The sequence below is a fragment of the Triticum aestivum genome, chromosome 6D (genome assembly GCF_018294505.1).
Source record: "Triticum aestivum cultivar Chinese Spring chromosome 6D, IWGSC CS RefSeq v2.1, whole genome shotgun sequence".
Taxonomy (NCBI): domain Eukaryota; kingdom Viridiplantae; phylum Streptophyta; class Magnoliopsida; order Poales; family Poaceae; genus Triticum; species Triticum aestivum.
Genome location: NC_057811.1, coordinates 417,956,122 through 417,970,540, shown reverse-complemented (window position 1 = coordinate 417,970,540; position 14,419 = coordinate 417,956,122).

Genomic DNA, 14,419 nt, shown 5'->3' with positions numbered 1-14,419 from the left:
GGTCAAGATTTTCTTGGTGGTATCAAAGATCAAAGGTTCCTCCCTCTTTTCGTCTCAAGAAATTAAACTTTGGTTGGTTATAGAGTGAGGCATGGGAGCTTGGAAGTGGCATCAATGGTGGAGCTTGAGGATTTGGTCGTATATATTTGTTGCGGTGAAAGTAATATCTGATTAGGCGGTGTCATTACTAACTTGATTAGGAAAGAGATTAGTGGGGTGTGCACCATGGCCTAATGACCAAGGTTGTTGTACATGAACAAAATTAACACTTTTTAATAGGTTAAGTCGTCTCGTTGAAGTGTGGCCTAGTCCTATGTTAGGAAGGCACTGAGAGAGGTTTGGGCGCATGCTTGAGTCGAACGCGCCTCTTTGGTACCATATCCAAGTTCCTTCCCTCAACATTGGTCCGAGTCGAACACGTATCCTTAGACTAAACCCAGAGCTCCCCAATCCGTCTTGGAGCTCTAATGCACCCCCCTGAGTTTATTCAAGTGAGAGTAAAGTGAGAAATTCCCATGGGGCGGGCTTATATTATATGGCTATATGGGCTAGGAGTATTATTTAGTCCATGGGTGCATATGGTGGGCTAGGAGAGGGTATGAATCTATAGCCCGTGGTGGACAATTCCATTCACCCCTCCACCATCACTAAAAAAAAGACACATCCGTGACATTTTGGGCCGAACGAAATTTTTTTTCTGTCGTACTTATGACACTTCTATGACGATAATTGTGACAAAACCCGGTATAATCATAGATGTGGTGGGGCCCTACTTCTATGACAAAAAATCACGACAGAAAATGGGCTTTTCATCCTGGGCGGGCCGGAGATGCAGCTGCATGACATTCTTTGGGCCGTCCATGACGGAAAAAACCGTGGTAGAAGCGAGGGAGAGGAAAATATCGGGGTGTTCCCTGTTACGGTGGGTGGTCGGGGCCGAGCGATGCGCGTTTCTCTCATACACGCACACGCGTGGGTGCGAGGCGTTGGGCTCTAACTGAACCCGAGCGAGGCGTTGGGCTCTAACTGAACCCGAGCGATTGTACTGCAGGCTACGTGTTACTGAACCCGAGCGATCGATCGATGGCTGTTAACTGAACCCGATCGAGCGATTCCTTCGCTACTACTGCTAACTGAAGCCGATCGATGCTGCCTCTGGATGAACAGTGAGCATTGCTGGGGGGTTTGGATGAACAGTTCCCGGTGGGGGTGGATGAACAGGACCCTGTGGTGTTGCCTCTGGATGAACAGTGAGCGTTGCTGGGGGGTTTGGATGAACAGTTCCCGGTGGGGGTGGATGAACAGGACCTCGTGGTGTTGCCTCTGGATGAACAGGACCCCGATCGATCGAGCCGGTTGGGGCTGGATGAACAGGACCCCGTCGAGGGCTGGATGAACAGGACCACCCCGTGGAGGGCAGGATGAACAGTAGACGGTGGAGGGCTGGATGAACAGTAGCCCGTGGAGGGGTGGTTGAACAGGAGCCTGTGGAGAGGGCTGGTTGAACAGTATCCGATGGAGTAGTGCGCGGTGGAGGCTGGATGAACAGTGGCAGGTGGAGGCTGGAGGAGGTCGACGGTGGATGAACAGTAGCCCATGGAGGCTGGAGGGGGTCGACGGTGGAGATGAACAATATCCCGTGGAGTCCCATTTTGCGGTACGCCACACCCCTCCCGATGAACAGGACCCCCGTTTCGACCGTAGCGCTCCAACACAAGTCTGTTTCCTCCGTTTTGCGGTACGCCACACCCCTCCTGATCAACAGGACCCCCGTTTCGACTGTAGGAGGTCTGTTTCCTCCGTTTTGTGGTACACCAGACCCCTCCCGATGAACAGGATCCCGTTTCGAACGTGGCCGGTCGAACACAAGGCCGTTTCCTTTGTTCTGCGGTATGCCAGACCTCGTTCCCATCGGCTGTTCCGTCCAAGCCCTCCCGATGAACACGACGACGCATTCCGTTCCGACCCAGCCGGTTGGCTCCCCATGAACACGACGACGACGTTGTTTCTCCGTTCCGACCCAGCCATGTACATGAGCCCTGGCCGTACGTACGCGCGAGGCGTTCGAGACCCCGCCCGTATGTACGTACGTGTACATGCTACGTGTGCGCCTCTACTACGACACGTGCGCGCCTCTACATTGACCAGTATGTACGTACACGTTCGCGACCAGAATGACAACGCTACGTACGCTTCGACCAGGTGGGTCCCGACTGTCAGGCACTTCCTTGCGTGCGTAGATGTAGCTGGTGGGTCCTGTTGGTGATCGTAGCAGCAATTTAAAATTTTCTACGCATCACCAAGATCAATCTATGGAGTCATCTAGCAACGAGGGAGAGGAGTGCATCTACATACCCTTGTAGATCGCGAGCGGAAGCGTTCAAGTGAACGGGGTTGATGGAGTCGTACTCGTCGTGATCCAAATCACCGATGACCAAGCGCCGAACGGACGGCACCTCCGCGTTTAACACACGTATGGAGCAGCGACGTCTCCTCCTTCTTGATCCAGCAAGGGGGAAGGAGAGGTTGATGGAGATCCAGCAGCACGACGGCGTGGTGGTGGAAGTAGCGGGATTCCGACATGGCTTCGCCAAGCGCTACGGGAGGAGGGAGATGTGTCACGGGAGGGAGAGGGAGGCGCCAGGGGCTGTGGTACGGCTGCCCTCCCTCCCCCCTCCTATATATAGGCCCCCTGGGGGGGCGCCGGCCCTAGGAGATCTGATCTCCAAGGGGGGCGGCGGCCAAGGGGGTGGCTTGCCCCCCAAGCCAAGTGGGGCACCCCCCCACCCCTAGGGTTTCCAACCCTAGGCGCAGGGGAGGCCCAAGGGGGGCGCACCAGCCCACCAGGGGCTGGTTCCCTTCCCCACTTCAGCCCATGGGGCCCTCCGGGATAGGTGGCCCCACCCGGTGGACCCCCGGGACCCTTCTTGTGGTCCCGGTACAATACCGGTGACCCCCGAAACTTTCCCGGTGGCCGAAACCTGACTTCCTATATATAATTCTTCACCTCCGGACCATTCCGGAACTCCTCGTGACGTCCGGGATCTCATCCGGGACTCCGAACAACTTTCGGATTTCCGCATACTAATATCTCTACAACCCTAGCGTCACCGAACCTTAAGTGTGTAGACCCTACGGGTTCGGGAGACATGCAGACATGACCGAGACGACTCTCCGGTCAATAACCAACAGCGGGATCTGGATACCCATGTTAGCTCCCACATGTTCCACGATGATCTCATCGGATGAACCACGGTGTCGAGGATTCAATCAATCCCGTATCCAATTCCCTTTGTCAATCGGTACGTTACTTGCCCGAGATTCGATTGTCGGTATCCCAATACCTTGTTCAATCTCGTTACCGACAAGTCACTTTACTCGTACCGTAATGCATGATCCCGTGACCAAACACTTGGTCACATTGAGCTCATTATGGTGATGCATTACCGAGTGGGCCCAGAGATACCTCTCCGTCATACGGAGTGACAAATCCCAGTCTCGATTCGTGCCAACCCAACAGATACTTTCGGAGATACCCGTAGTGCACCTTTATAGTCACCCAGTTACGTTGTGACGTTTGGCACACCCAAAGCACTCCTATGGTATCCGGGAGTTGCACAATCTCATGGTCTAAGGAAATGATACTTGACATTTGGAAAAGCTCTAGCAAACGAACTACACGATCTTTTGTGCTATGCTTAGGATTGGGTCTTGTCCATCACATCATTCTCCTAATGATGTGATCCCGTTATCAATGACATCCAGTGTCCATAGTCAGGAAACCATGACTATCTGTTGATCAACGAGCTAGTCAACTAGAGGCTCACTAGGGACATGTTGTGGTCTATGTATTCACACATGTATTACGATTTCCGGATAACACAATTATAGCATGAACAATAGACAATTATCATGAACAAGGAAATATAATAATAACCATTTTATTATTGCCTCTAGGGCATATTTCCAACAGTCTCCCACTTGCACTAGAGTCAATAATCTAGTTACATTGTGATGAATCGAACACCCATAGAGTTCTGGTGTTGATCATGTTTTGCTCTAGGGAGAGGTTTAGTCAACGGATCTGCTACATTCAGGTCCGTATGTACTTTACAAATATCTATGTCTCCATTTTGAACACTTTCACGAATGGAGTTGAAGCGATGCTTGATATGCCTGGTCTTCCTGTGAAACCTGGGCTCCTTGGCAAGGGCAATAGCTCCAGTGTTGTCACAGAAGAGAGTCATCGGGCCCGACGCATTGGGAATAACTCCTAGGTCGGTAATGAACTCCTTCACCCAGATTGCTTCTTGTGCTGCCTCTGAGGCCGCCATGTATTCCGCTTCACATGTAGATCCCGCCACAACGCTTTGCTTGCAACTGCACCAGCTTACTGCCCCACCATTCAAAATATACACGTATCCGGTTTGTGACTTAGAGTCATCCAAATCTGTGTCAAAGCTAGCATCGACGTAACCCTTTACGACGAGCTCTTCGTCACCTCCATATACGAGAAACATATCCTTAGTCCTTTTCAGGTACTTCAGGATATTCTTGACCGCTGTCTAGTGTTCCATGCCGGGATTACTTTGGTACCTTCCTACCAAACTTACGGCAAGGTTTACATCAGGTCTGGTACACAACATGGCATACATAATAGACCCTATGGCTGAGGCATAGGGGATGACACTCATCTTTTCTCTATCTTCTGCCGTGGTCGGGCATTGAGCCGTGCTCAATTGCACACCTTGCAATACAGGCAAGAACCCCTTCTTGGACTGATCCATATTGAACTTCTTCAATATCTTGTCAAGGTACGTACTCTGTGAAAGACCAATGAGGCGTCTTGATCTATATCTATAGATCTTGATGCCTAATATATAAGCAGCTTCTCCAAGGTCCTTCATTGAAAAACACTTATTCAAATAGACCTTTATACTTTCCAAGAATTCTATATCATTTCCCATCAATAGTATGTCATCCACATATAATATGAGAAATGCTACAGAGCTCCCACTCACTTTCTTGTAAACACAGGCTTCTCCATAAGTCTGTGTAAACCCAAACGCTTTGATCATCTCATCAAATCGAATGTTCCAACTCCGAGATGCTTGCACCAGCCCATAGATGGAGCGCTGAAGCTTGCATACCTTGTTAGCATTCTTAGGATCGACAAAACCTTCCGGCTGCATCATATACAATTCTTCCTTAAGAAAGCCGTTAAGGAATGCCGTTTTGACGTCCATTTGCCATATCTAATAATCATAGAATGCGGCAATCGCTAACATGATTCGGGCGGACTTCAGCTTCGCTACGGGTGAGAAAGTCTCATCGTAGTCAACCCCTTGAACTTGTCGATAACCCTTAGCGACAAGTCGAGCCTTATAGATGGTCACATTACCATCCGCGTCTGTCTTCTTCTTAAAGATCCATTTATTTTCTATGGCTCGCCGATCATCGGGCAAGTCAGTCAAAGTCCATACTTCGTTTTCATACATGGATCCTATCTCGGATTACATGGCTTCAAGCCATTTGTTGGAATCCGAGCCCGCCATCGCTTCTTCATAGTTCGAAGTTTCACCGTTGTCTAACAACATGATTTCCATGACAGGGTTGCCGTACCACTCTGGTGCGGAACGTGTCCTTGTGGACCTACGAAGTTCAGCAGTAACTTGATCTGAAGCTTCATGATCATCATCATTAACTTCCTCCCCAGTCGGTGCAGGCACCACAGGAACATCTTCCCGCGCTGTGCTACTTTCCGGTTCGGAAGGGGTGATTATCACCTCATCAAGTTCCACTTTCCTCCCACTCACTTCTTTCGAGAGAAACTCTTTCTCCAGAAAGGACCCGTTCTTGGCAACAAAGATCTTGCCTTCGGATCTGAGGTAGAAGGTATACCCAATGGTTTCCTTAGGGTATCCTATGAAGACACATTTTTCTGACTTGGGTTCGAGCTTTTCTGGTTGAAGTTTCTTGACATAAGCATCGCATCCCCAAACTTTTAGAAACGACAGCTTAGGTTTCTTCCCAAACCATAATTCATACGGTGTCGTCTCAACGGATTTCGACGGAGCCCTATTTAAAGTGAATGCGACAGTCTCTAAAGCATAGCCCCAAAATGAGAGCGGTAGATCGGTAAGAGACATCATAGATCGCACCATATCCAATAGAGTGCGATTACGACGTTCGGACACACCATTTCGCTGAGGTGTTCCAGGCGGCGTGAGTTGTGAAACTATTCCACATTTCCTTAAGTGTGTGCCAAATTCGTGACTCAAATATTCCCCTCCACGATCTGATCGTAAGAAATTTATTTTCCTGTCACGTTGATTCTCAACCTCACTCTGAAATTCCTTGAACTTTTCAAAGGTCTCAGACTTGTGCTTCATTAGGTAGACATACCCATATCTACTCAAGTCATCAGTGAGAGCGAGAACATAACGATAGCCTCCGCGAGCCTCAACACTCATTGGACCGCACACATCAGTATGTATGATTTCCAATAAGTTGGTTGCTCGCTCCATTGTTCCAGAGAACGGAGTCTTGGTCATTTTGCCCATGAGGCATGGTTCGCATGTGTCAAATGATTCATAATCGAGAGACTCTAAAAGTCCATCAGCATGGAGCTTCTTCATGCGCTTGACACCAATGTGACCAAGGCGGCAGTGCCAGAAGTATGTGGGACTATCGTTATCAACTTTACATCTTTTGGTATTCACACTATGAATATGTGTAACATCACGTTCGAGATTCATTAAGAATAAACCATTGACCAGCGGGGCATGACCATAAAACATATCTCTCATATAAATAGAACAACCATTATTCTCGGATTTAAATGAGTAGCCATCTCGCATTAAACGAGATCCAGATACAATGTTCATGCTCAAAGCTGGCACTAAATAACAATTATTGAGGTTTAAAACTAATCCCGTAGGTAAATGTAGAGGTAGCGTGCCGACGGCGATCACATCGACCTTGGAACCATTCCCGACGCGCATAGTCACCTCGTCCTTCGCCAGTCTCCGCTTATTCCGCAGCTCCTGTTTTGAGTTACAAATATGAGCAACCGCACCGGTATCAAATACCCAGGAGCTACTACGAGTACTGGTAAGGTACACATCAATTACATGTATATCACATATACCTTTGGTGTTGCCGGCCTTCTTGTCCGCTAAGTATTTGGGGCAGTTCCCCTTCCAGTGACCACTTCCCTTGCAATAAAAGCACTCAGTCTCAGGCTTGGGTCCATTCTTTGGCTTCTTCCCGGCAACTGGCTTACCGGGCGCGGCAACTCCCTTGCCGTCCTTCTTGAAGTTCTTCTTACCCTTGCCTTTCTTGAACTTAGTGGTTTTATTCACCATCAACACTTGATGTTCCTTTCTGATCTCCACCTCCGCTGATTTCAGCATTGAATATACCTCAGGAATGGTCTTTTCCATCCCCTGCATATTGAAGTTCATCACAAAGCTCTTGTAGCTTGGTGGAAGCGACTGAAGGATTCTGTCAATGACCGCGTCATCCGGGAGATTAACTCCCAGCTGAGTCAAGCGGTTGTGTAACCCAGACATTTTGAGTATGTGCTCACTGACAGAACTGTTTTCCTCCATCTTACAACTGAAGAACTTGTCGGAGACTTCATATCTCTCGACCCGGGCATGAGCTTGGAAAACCATTTTTAGCTCTTCGAACATCTCATATGCTTCGTGTTGCTCAAAACGCTTTTGGAGCCCCGGTTCTAAGCTGTAAAGCATGCCGCACTGAACGAGGGAGTAATCATCAGCACGTGACTGCCAAGCGTTCATAACGTCTTGGTTCTCTGGGATGGGTGCATCACCTAGCGGTGCTTCTAGGACATAATCTTTCTTGGCAGCTATGAGGATGATCCTCAGGTTCCGGACCCAGTCCGTATAGTTGCTGCCATCATCTTTCAGCTTGGTTTTCTCTAGGAACGCGTTGAAGTTGAGGGCAACATTAGCGTGGGCCATTCGATCTACAAGACATATTGTAAAGATTTTAGACTAAGTTCATGACAATTAAGTTCATCTAATCAAATTATTCAATGAACTCCCACTCAGATAGACATCCCTCTAGTCATCTAAGTGAAACATGATCCGAGTCAACTAGGCCGTGTCCGATCATCACGTGAGACGGACTAGTCAACATCGGTGAACATCTTCATGTTGATCGTATCTTCTATACGACTCATGCTCGACCTTTCGGTCTTCCGTGTTCCGAGGCCATGTCTGTACATGCTAGGCTCGTCAAGTCAACCTAAGTGTATTGCGTGTGTAAATCTGGCTTACACCCGTTGTATTCGAACGTTAGAATCTATCACACCCGATCATCACGTGGTGCTTCGAAACAACGAACCTTCGCAACGATGCACAGTTAGGGGGAACACTTTCTTGAAATTATTGCGAGGGATCATCTTATTTGAGCTACCGTCGTTCTAAGCAAATAAGATGTAAAACATGATAAACATCACATGCAATCAAATAGTGACATGGTATGGCCAATATCATTTTGCTCCTTTTGATCTCCATCTTCGGGGCGCCATGATCATGTTCGTCACCGGCATGACACCATGATCTCCATCATTGTGTCTTCATGAAGTTGTCATGCCAACGATTACTTCTACTTCTATGGCCAACGTGTTTAGCAATAAAGTAAAGTAATTTACATGGCGTTATACAATGACTCGCATGTCATACAAAAATAAAGACAACTCCTATGGCTCCTGCCGGTTGTCATACTCATCGACATGCAAGTCGTGATTCCTGTTACAAGAACATGATCAATCTCATACATCACATATATCTCATTCATCACATCCTTTTGGCCATATCACATCACAAGGCATATGCTGCAAAACAAGTTAGATGTCCTCTAATTGTTGTTGCATGTTTTTACGTGGCTTCTATAGGTTTCTAGCAAGAACGTTTCTTACCTACGTAAAACCACAACGTCATATGCCAATTTCTATTTAGCCTTCATAAGGACCCTTTTCATCGAATCCATTCCGACTAAAGTGGGAGAGACAGACACCCGCTAGCCACCTTATGCAACTAGTGCATGTCAGTCGGTGGAACCTGTCTCACGTAAGCGTACGTGTAAGGTCGGTCCGGGCCACTTCATCCCACAATGCCGCCGAAACAAGATAAACTAGTAGTGGCAAGAAAATTGACAACATCTACGCCCACAACTGCTTTGTGTTCTACTCGTGCATAGAAACTACGCATAGGCCTGGCTCATGATGCCACTGTTGGTGATCGTAGCAGCAATTAAAATTTTCTACGCATCACCAAGATCAATCTATGGAGTCATCTAGCAACGAGGGAGAGGAGTGCATCTACATACCCTTGTAGATCGCGAGCGGAAGCGTTCAAGTGAATGGGGTTGATGGAGTCGTACTCGTCGTGATCCAAATCACCGATGACCAAGCGCCGAACGGACGGCACCTCCGCGTTCAACACACGTACGGAGCAGCGACGTCTCCTCCTTCTTGATCCAGCAAGGGGGAAGGAGAGGTTGATGGAGATCCAGCAGCACGACGGCGTGGTGGTGGAAGTAGCGGGATTCCGACAGGGCTTCGCCAAGCGCTACGGGAGGAGGGAGATGTGTCACGGGAGGGAGAGGGAGGCGCCAAGGGCAGTGGTACGGCTGCCCTCCCTCCCCCCTCCTATATATAGGCCCCCTGGGGGGGCGCCGGCCCTAGGAGATCTGATCTCCAAGGGGGGGCGGCGGCCAAGGGGGTGGCTTGCCCCCCAAGCCAAGTGGGGCGCCCCCCCCCCACCCCTAGGGTTTCCAACCCTAGGCGCAGGGGAGGCCCAAGGGGGGTGCACCAGCCCACCAGGGGCTGGTTCCCTTCCCCACTTCAGCCCATGGGGCCCTCCGGGATAGGTGGCCCCACCCGGTGGACCCTCGGGACCCTTCCGGTGGTCCCGGTACAATACCGGTGACCCCCGAAACTTTCCCGGTGGCCGAAACCTGACTTCCTATATATAATTCTTCACCTCCGGACCATTCCGGAACTCCTCGTGACGTCCGGGATCTCATCCGGGACTCCGAACAACTTTCGGATTTCCGCATACTAATATCTCTACAACCCTAGCGTCACCGAACCTTAAGTGTGTAGACCCTACGGGTTCGGGAGAGATGCACACATGACCGAGATGACTCTCCGGTCAATAACCAACAGCGGGATCTGGATACCCATGTTGGCTCCCACATGTTCCACGATGATCTCATCGGATGAACCACGGTGTCGAGGATTCAATCAATCCCATATCCAATTCCCTTTGTCAATCGGTACGTTACTTGCCCGAGATTCGATCGTCGGTATCCCAATACCTTGTTCAATCTCGTTACCGGCAAGTCACTTTACTCGTAATGTAATGCATGATCCCGTGACCAAACACTTGGTCACATTGAGCTCATTATGATGATGCATTACCGAGTGGGCCCAGAGATACCTCTCCGTCATACGGAGTGACAAATCCCAGTCTCGATTCGTGCCAACCCAACAGATACTTTCGGAGATACCCGTAGTGCAACTTTATAGTCACCCAGTTACGTTTTGACAGTTGGCACACCCAAAGCACTCCTACGGTATCCGGGAGTTGCACAATCTCATGGTCTAAGGAAATGATACTTGACATTTGGAAAAGCTCTAGCAAACGAACTACACGATCTTTTGTGCTATGCTTTGGATTGGGTCTTGTCGATCACATCATTCTCCTAATGATGTGATCCCGTTATCAATGACATCCAATGTCCATAGTCAGGAAACCATGACTATCTGTTGATCAACGAGCTAGTCAACTAGAGGCTCACTAGGGACATGTTGTGGTCTATGTATTCACACATGTATTACGATTTCCGGATAACACAATTATAGCATGAACAATAGACAATTATCATGAACAAGGAAATATAATAATAACCATTTTATTATTGCCTCTAGGGCATATTTCCAACAGGTCCCAGCAGTCAGGGGGGCGAATCGTTTTTTTTTTGCCCGGACGCACTTCCTTGCGTGCGAAGATGTAGCTGGTGGGTCCCAGCAGTCAGGGGGAAACGTTTTTTCGCGAAATACGGTGGCCCGTCCGGTGGGTCCCCGCTGTCAGGTGGTGGAATAATTATTTTGCGCGTAATAAGGATGCACTTCCTTGCTGCGGCCGTGGACCCAGCTGTCAGACTCTCCACGTATAGTACTCTTCCGATGGAAGTCGTTCCTTGACCACGTTGACCACGCCGCGCCGAGAGCACCAGGGCGGTGGACGATGGCGAGGCCTAGGAAGGGGACGACGCGGAGCCGGGGAAGACACGGCAGTGGAAGCCCGCGTGGAGAGGAGTACGAGGGTTCACTGGTTCGGCTGCGGTGTGAGGCTGTCGTCGCCGCAGGGCCTGGCCAGCGGTGGGAATAGTAGGGGCGGTGAGGCCTCCGCGGCAGCACAGCCGGCCACGGGAGGCAGGAGCATGCGGCACGACCGGCGCTGCTTTGGGCGGCTGGAGCAAGAAGACCAGAGGTTGAAGAAGCACTACGGCTGTTGGATGGACATTGTATGGTCACTGGAGCTAGAATCGTTCATATTGACTAAGTTGACAAAGCACTCGGTCCCCGTCAACTTAGTAGGCCCACAAGTCAGCCACCCACCAAGGTGGGTCCCAACTAGCAGGGGGAGTATTCATTTTTTTGTGCATAATAAAGCGGCACTTCCGGTGGGTCCGAGCTGACAGCGGGGGGAACGTTTTTTCACGAAATACGGTGGCCCGTCCGGTGGGTCCCAGCAGTCAGGGGGAAACGTTTTTTCGCCAAATACAGTGGCCCGTCAGGTGGGTCCCCGTTGTCAGGTGGAGGAATAATTATTTTCCGCGTAATAAGGAGGCACTTCCTTGCGGCTGTCGTGGACCCAGCTGTCAGCCTCTCCACGTACAGTACTCTTCTGATGGAAGTCGTTCCTTGACCACGTTGACCACGCCGCGCCGAGAGCACCAGGGCGGTGGATGACGGCGAGGCCTAGGAAGGGGACGATGCGGAGCCCGGGAAGACGCGGCAGTGGATGCCCACGCGTAGAGGAGTATGAGGGTTCACTGGTTTGCTGCGGTGTGAGGCTGCCGTCGCCGCAGAATAACAGGGGGTGTGGGTGAGTAGAGGGATGGCCTGGCCAGCGGTGGGAGTAGTAGGGGGCGGTGAGGCCTCCACAGCATCGCAGCCGGCCACGGGAGGCAGGAGCATGAAGCACGACCGGCGCTGGTTTGGGCGGCTGGAGCAAGAAGACCAGAGGTTGAAGAAGCACTACGTACGGCCGTTGGATGGACATCGTACGGTCACTGGAGCTAGAATCGTGCATATTGACTAAGTTGACAAAGTCCTCCGTCCCCGTCAACTTAGTAGGCCCACAAGTCAGCCTGCCACTATAGTGGGTCCCAGCTAGCAGGGGAGTATTCATTTTTTGTGCGTAATAAGGACACACTTCCTTGCGTGCGAAGATATAGCTGGTGGGTCTGAGCTGTCAGCGGCGGTAACGTTTTTTTCGTGAAATACAGAGGCCCTTTCGGTAGGTCCCAGATGTCAGGTGGAGGAACCATTATTTTGCGCGTAATAAGGAGGCATTTCCTTGCGTGCGGCCATGGACCCAGCTGTCAGCCTCTCCACGTACAGTCTACTTCAGATGCATGTCAGTCGTTGACCATGTTGACCAGGCCGCGCCGAGAGCACCAGGGCGGTGGACGACGGCGAGGCCTAGGAAGGAAACGACACGGAGATAGGGAAGACTCGGCAGTTGTTTCCCACGCGGAGGGGAGTACGACTGTACGAGGGTTTACTGGTTCGTCTGCCATCGCCGGAGAATAACAGTAGGTGTGGGTGAGTAGAGGGATGGCTTGGCCAGCGATGGGAGTACGGTGGGGCGGTGAGGCCTGCGCGGCAGCACAGCCGGCCGTGGGGAGGAGGGAGCAGGCAGTCCCGCCGGCGCTTGTTTGAGCGGCTGGAGCAGGAAGAGCAGAGATTGAAGAAGCACGACGGCCGTTGGATGGACATCCAACAGTCACTGCTTGTGCGTCAACCTTTTTTTTATGAAAGCCTCAAATCTGTGGAAAGCAGCATACAGCCCATCTGCCATTATTTCTAATAATTTACAACCCATTTGCTAATTCTGAAGGTTTTTTTGGAGCCCATATTATTTTTGTTAGCATTACAACCCATATTGTGGCCACGGTTAAAAAATTATACGAAATTTTGCATATTTCGGTGCGGTCCGAACTGTTTTTAATCCCGAAATTTTGAGTCACATTCAAACTGATTTAAAAAATAAATGTATATCAATATAAAATCTAACAAATTGTCCACGCATAAAAATTAATGCAATTTAAAATCTCAAAATGAAAAAAAGAAATTTGAAACTAATTGCCGGTTTGATGGGTTTTAAAAATGTACATCCCATTTCTCATTACTGATAGGCCATTTTCTCGTCCAGCCGAATGAAGCTCTCCGCGTCTTGAAAGATTTGCAGCCCAACAAGCCTGACAAAGCGACTTACTTGGCAAATCACAAAAAAACTGGGCTAGCCATTTTCAGATAGAAAAAAAACTACTGGGCTGGTCTGTGGTAAACATAAAAGAGAAGGCTGTCAAGACAGGCCAGAGTGCCCCGCACAGCCCAGTTGACACCCGGCTTCCGTCTCAAAAACAAATTAGATAAATGCCACTCCAATTATGGCGATTCATAAAAATGCCACTGCAATTTCCAAACTTTGAAAAATGCCACTGCAATTTTTGCAAACTTTGGAAAACGCCACTGCAATTTGCAAACTTTGAAAAACGCCACTCCAGACTTCGAAAAATGCCACTGGAAATGGCATGAAAAGGCATTTTTCAAAGTTTGGAAATTGCAGTGGCATTTCTCAGAAACACCAAATTTGGAGTGGCATTTATCAAATTAACCCAAAACAAAAATAACTGGGCGAGCTGCTGGGTCCCTGGTGTGAGCCGCTCGTTGTGCAATTCTCTCGTTTATTGACTATGTTGACAATGGCATGGGACCCAGATGTCAGAAATCCATTAGTAGGAGCCATTTTTTATTGTCTTGAAATAAGGAGGCACTTGCTTGCGTACTGCCATGACCTTGGCGGGTCCCTGCTGTCATCCTCTCCATGTACAATCATCTCCTGATTGTGTACGCGTCAACTTGGTAGGCCCAGAAGTCAGCCTCTAAACCCGTGGAGGACAAATACAACCCATTTAAAAAAATAACAGCCCATTTCATACATTCAAACGGAAAGTTCAACATTCAAAGCAAAGTAACAGGTCTGATCCACATATAGAGTACTGAACTTCCACGTTGACAACCATCATAGCCAAGTTAACTATCTACTCCCACTAATCCTCTAGTAGTGTACAAGTACTAACTTAC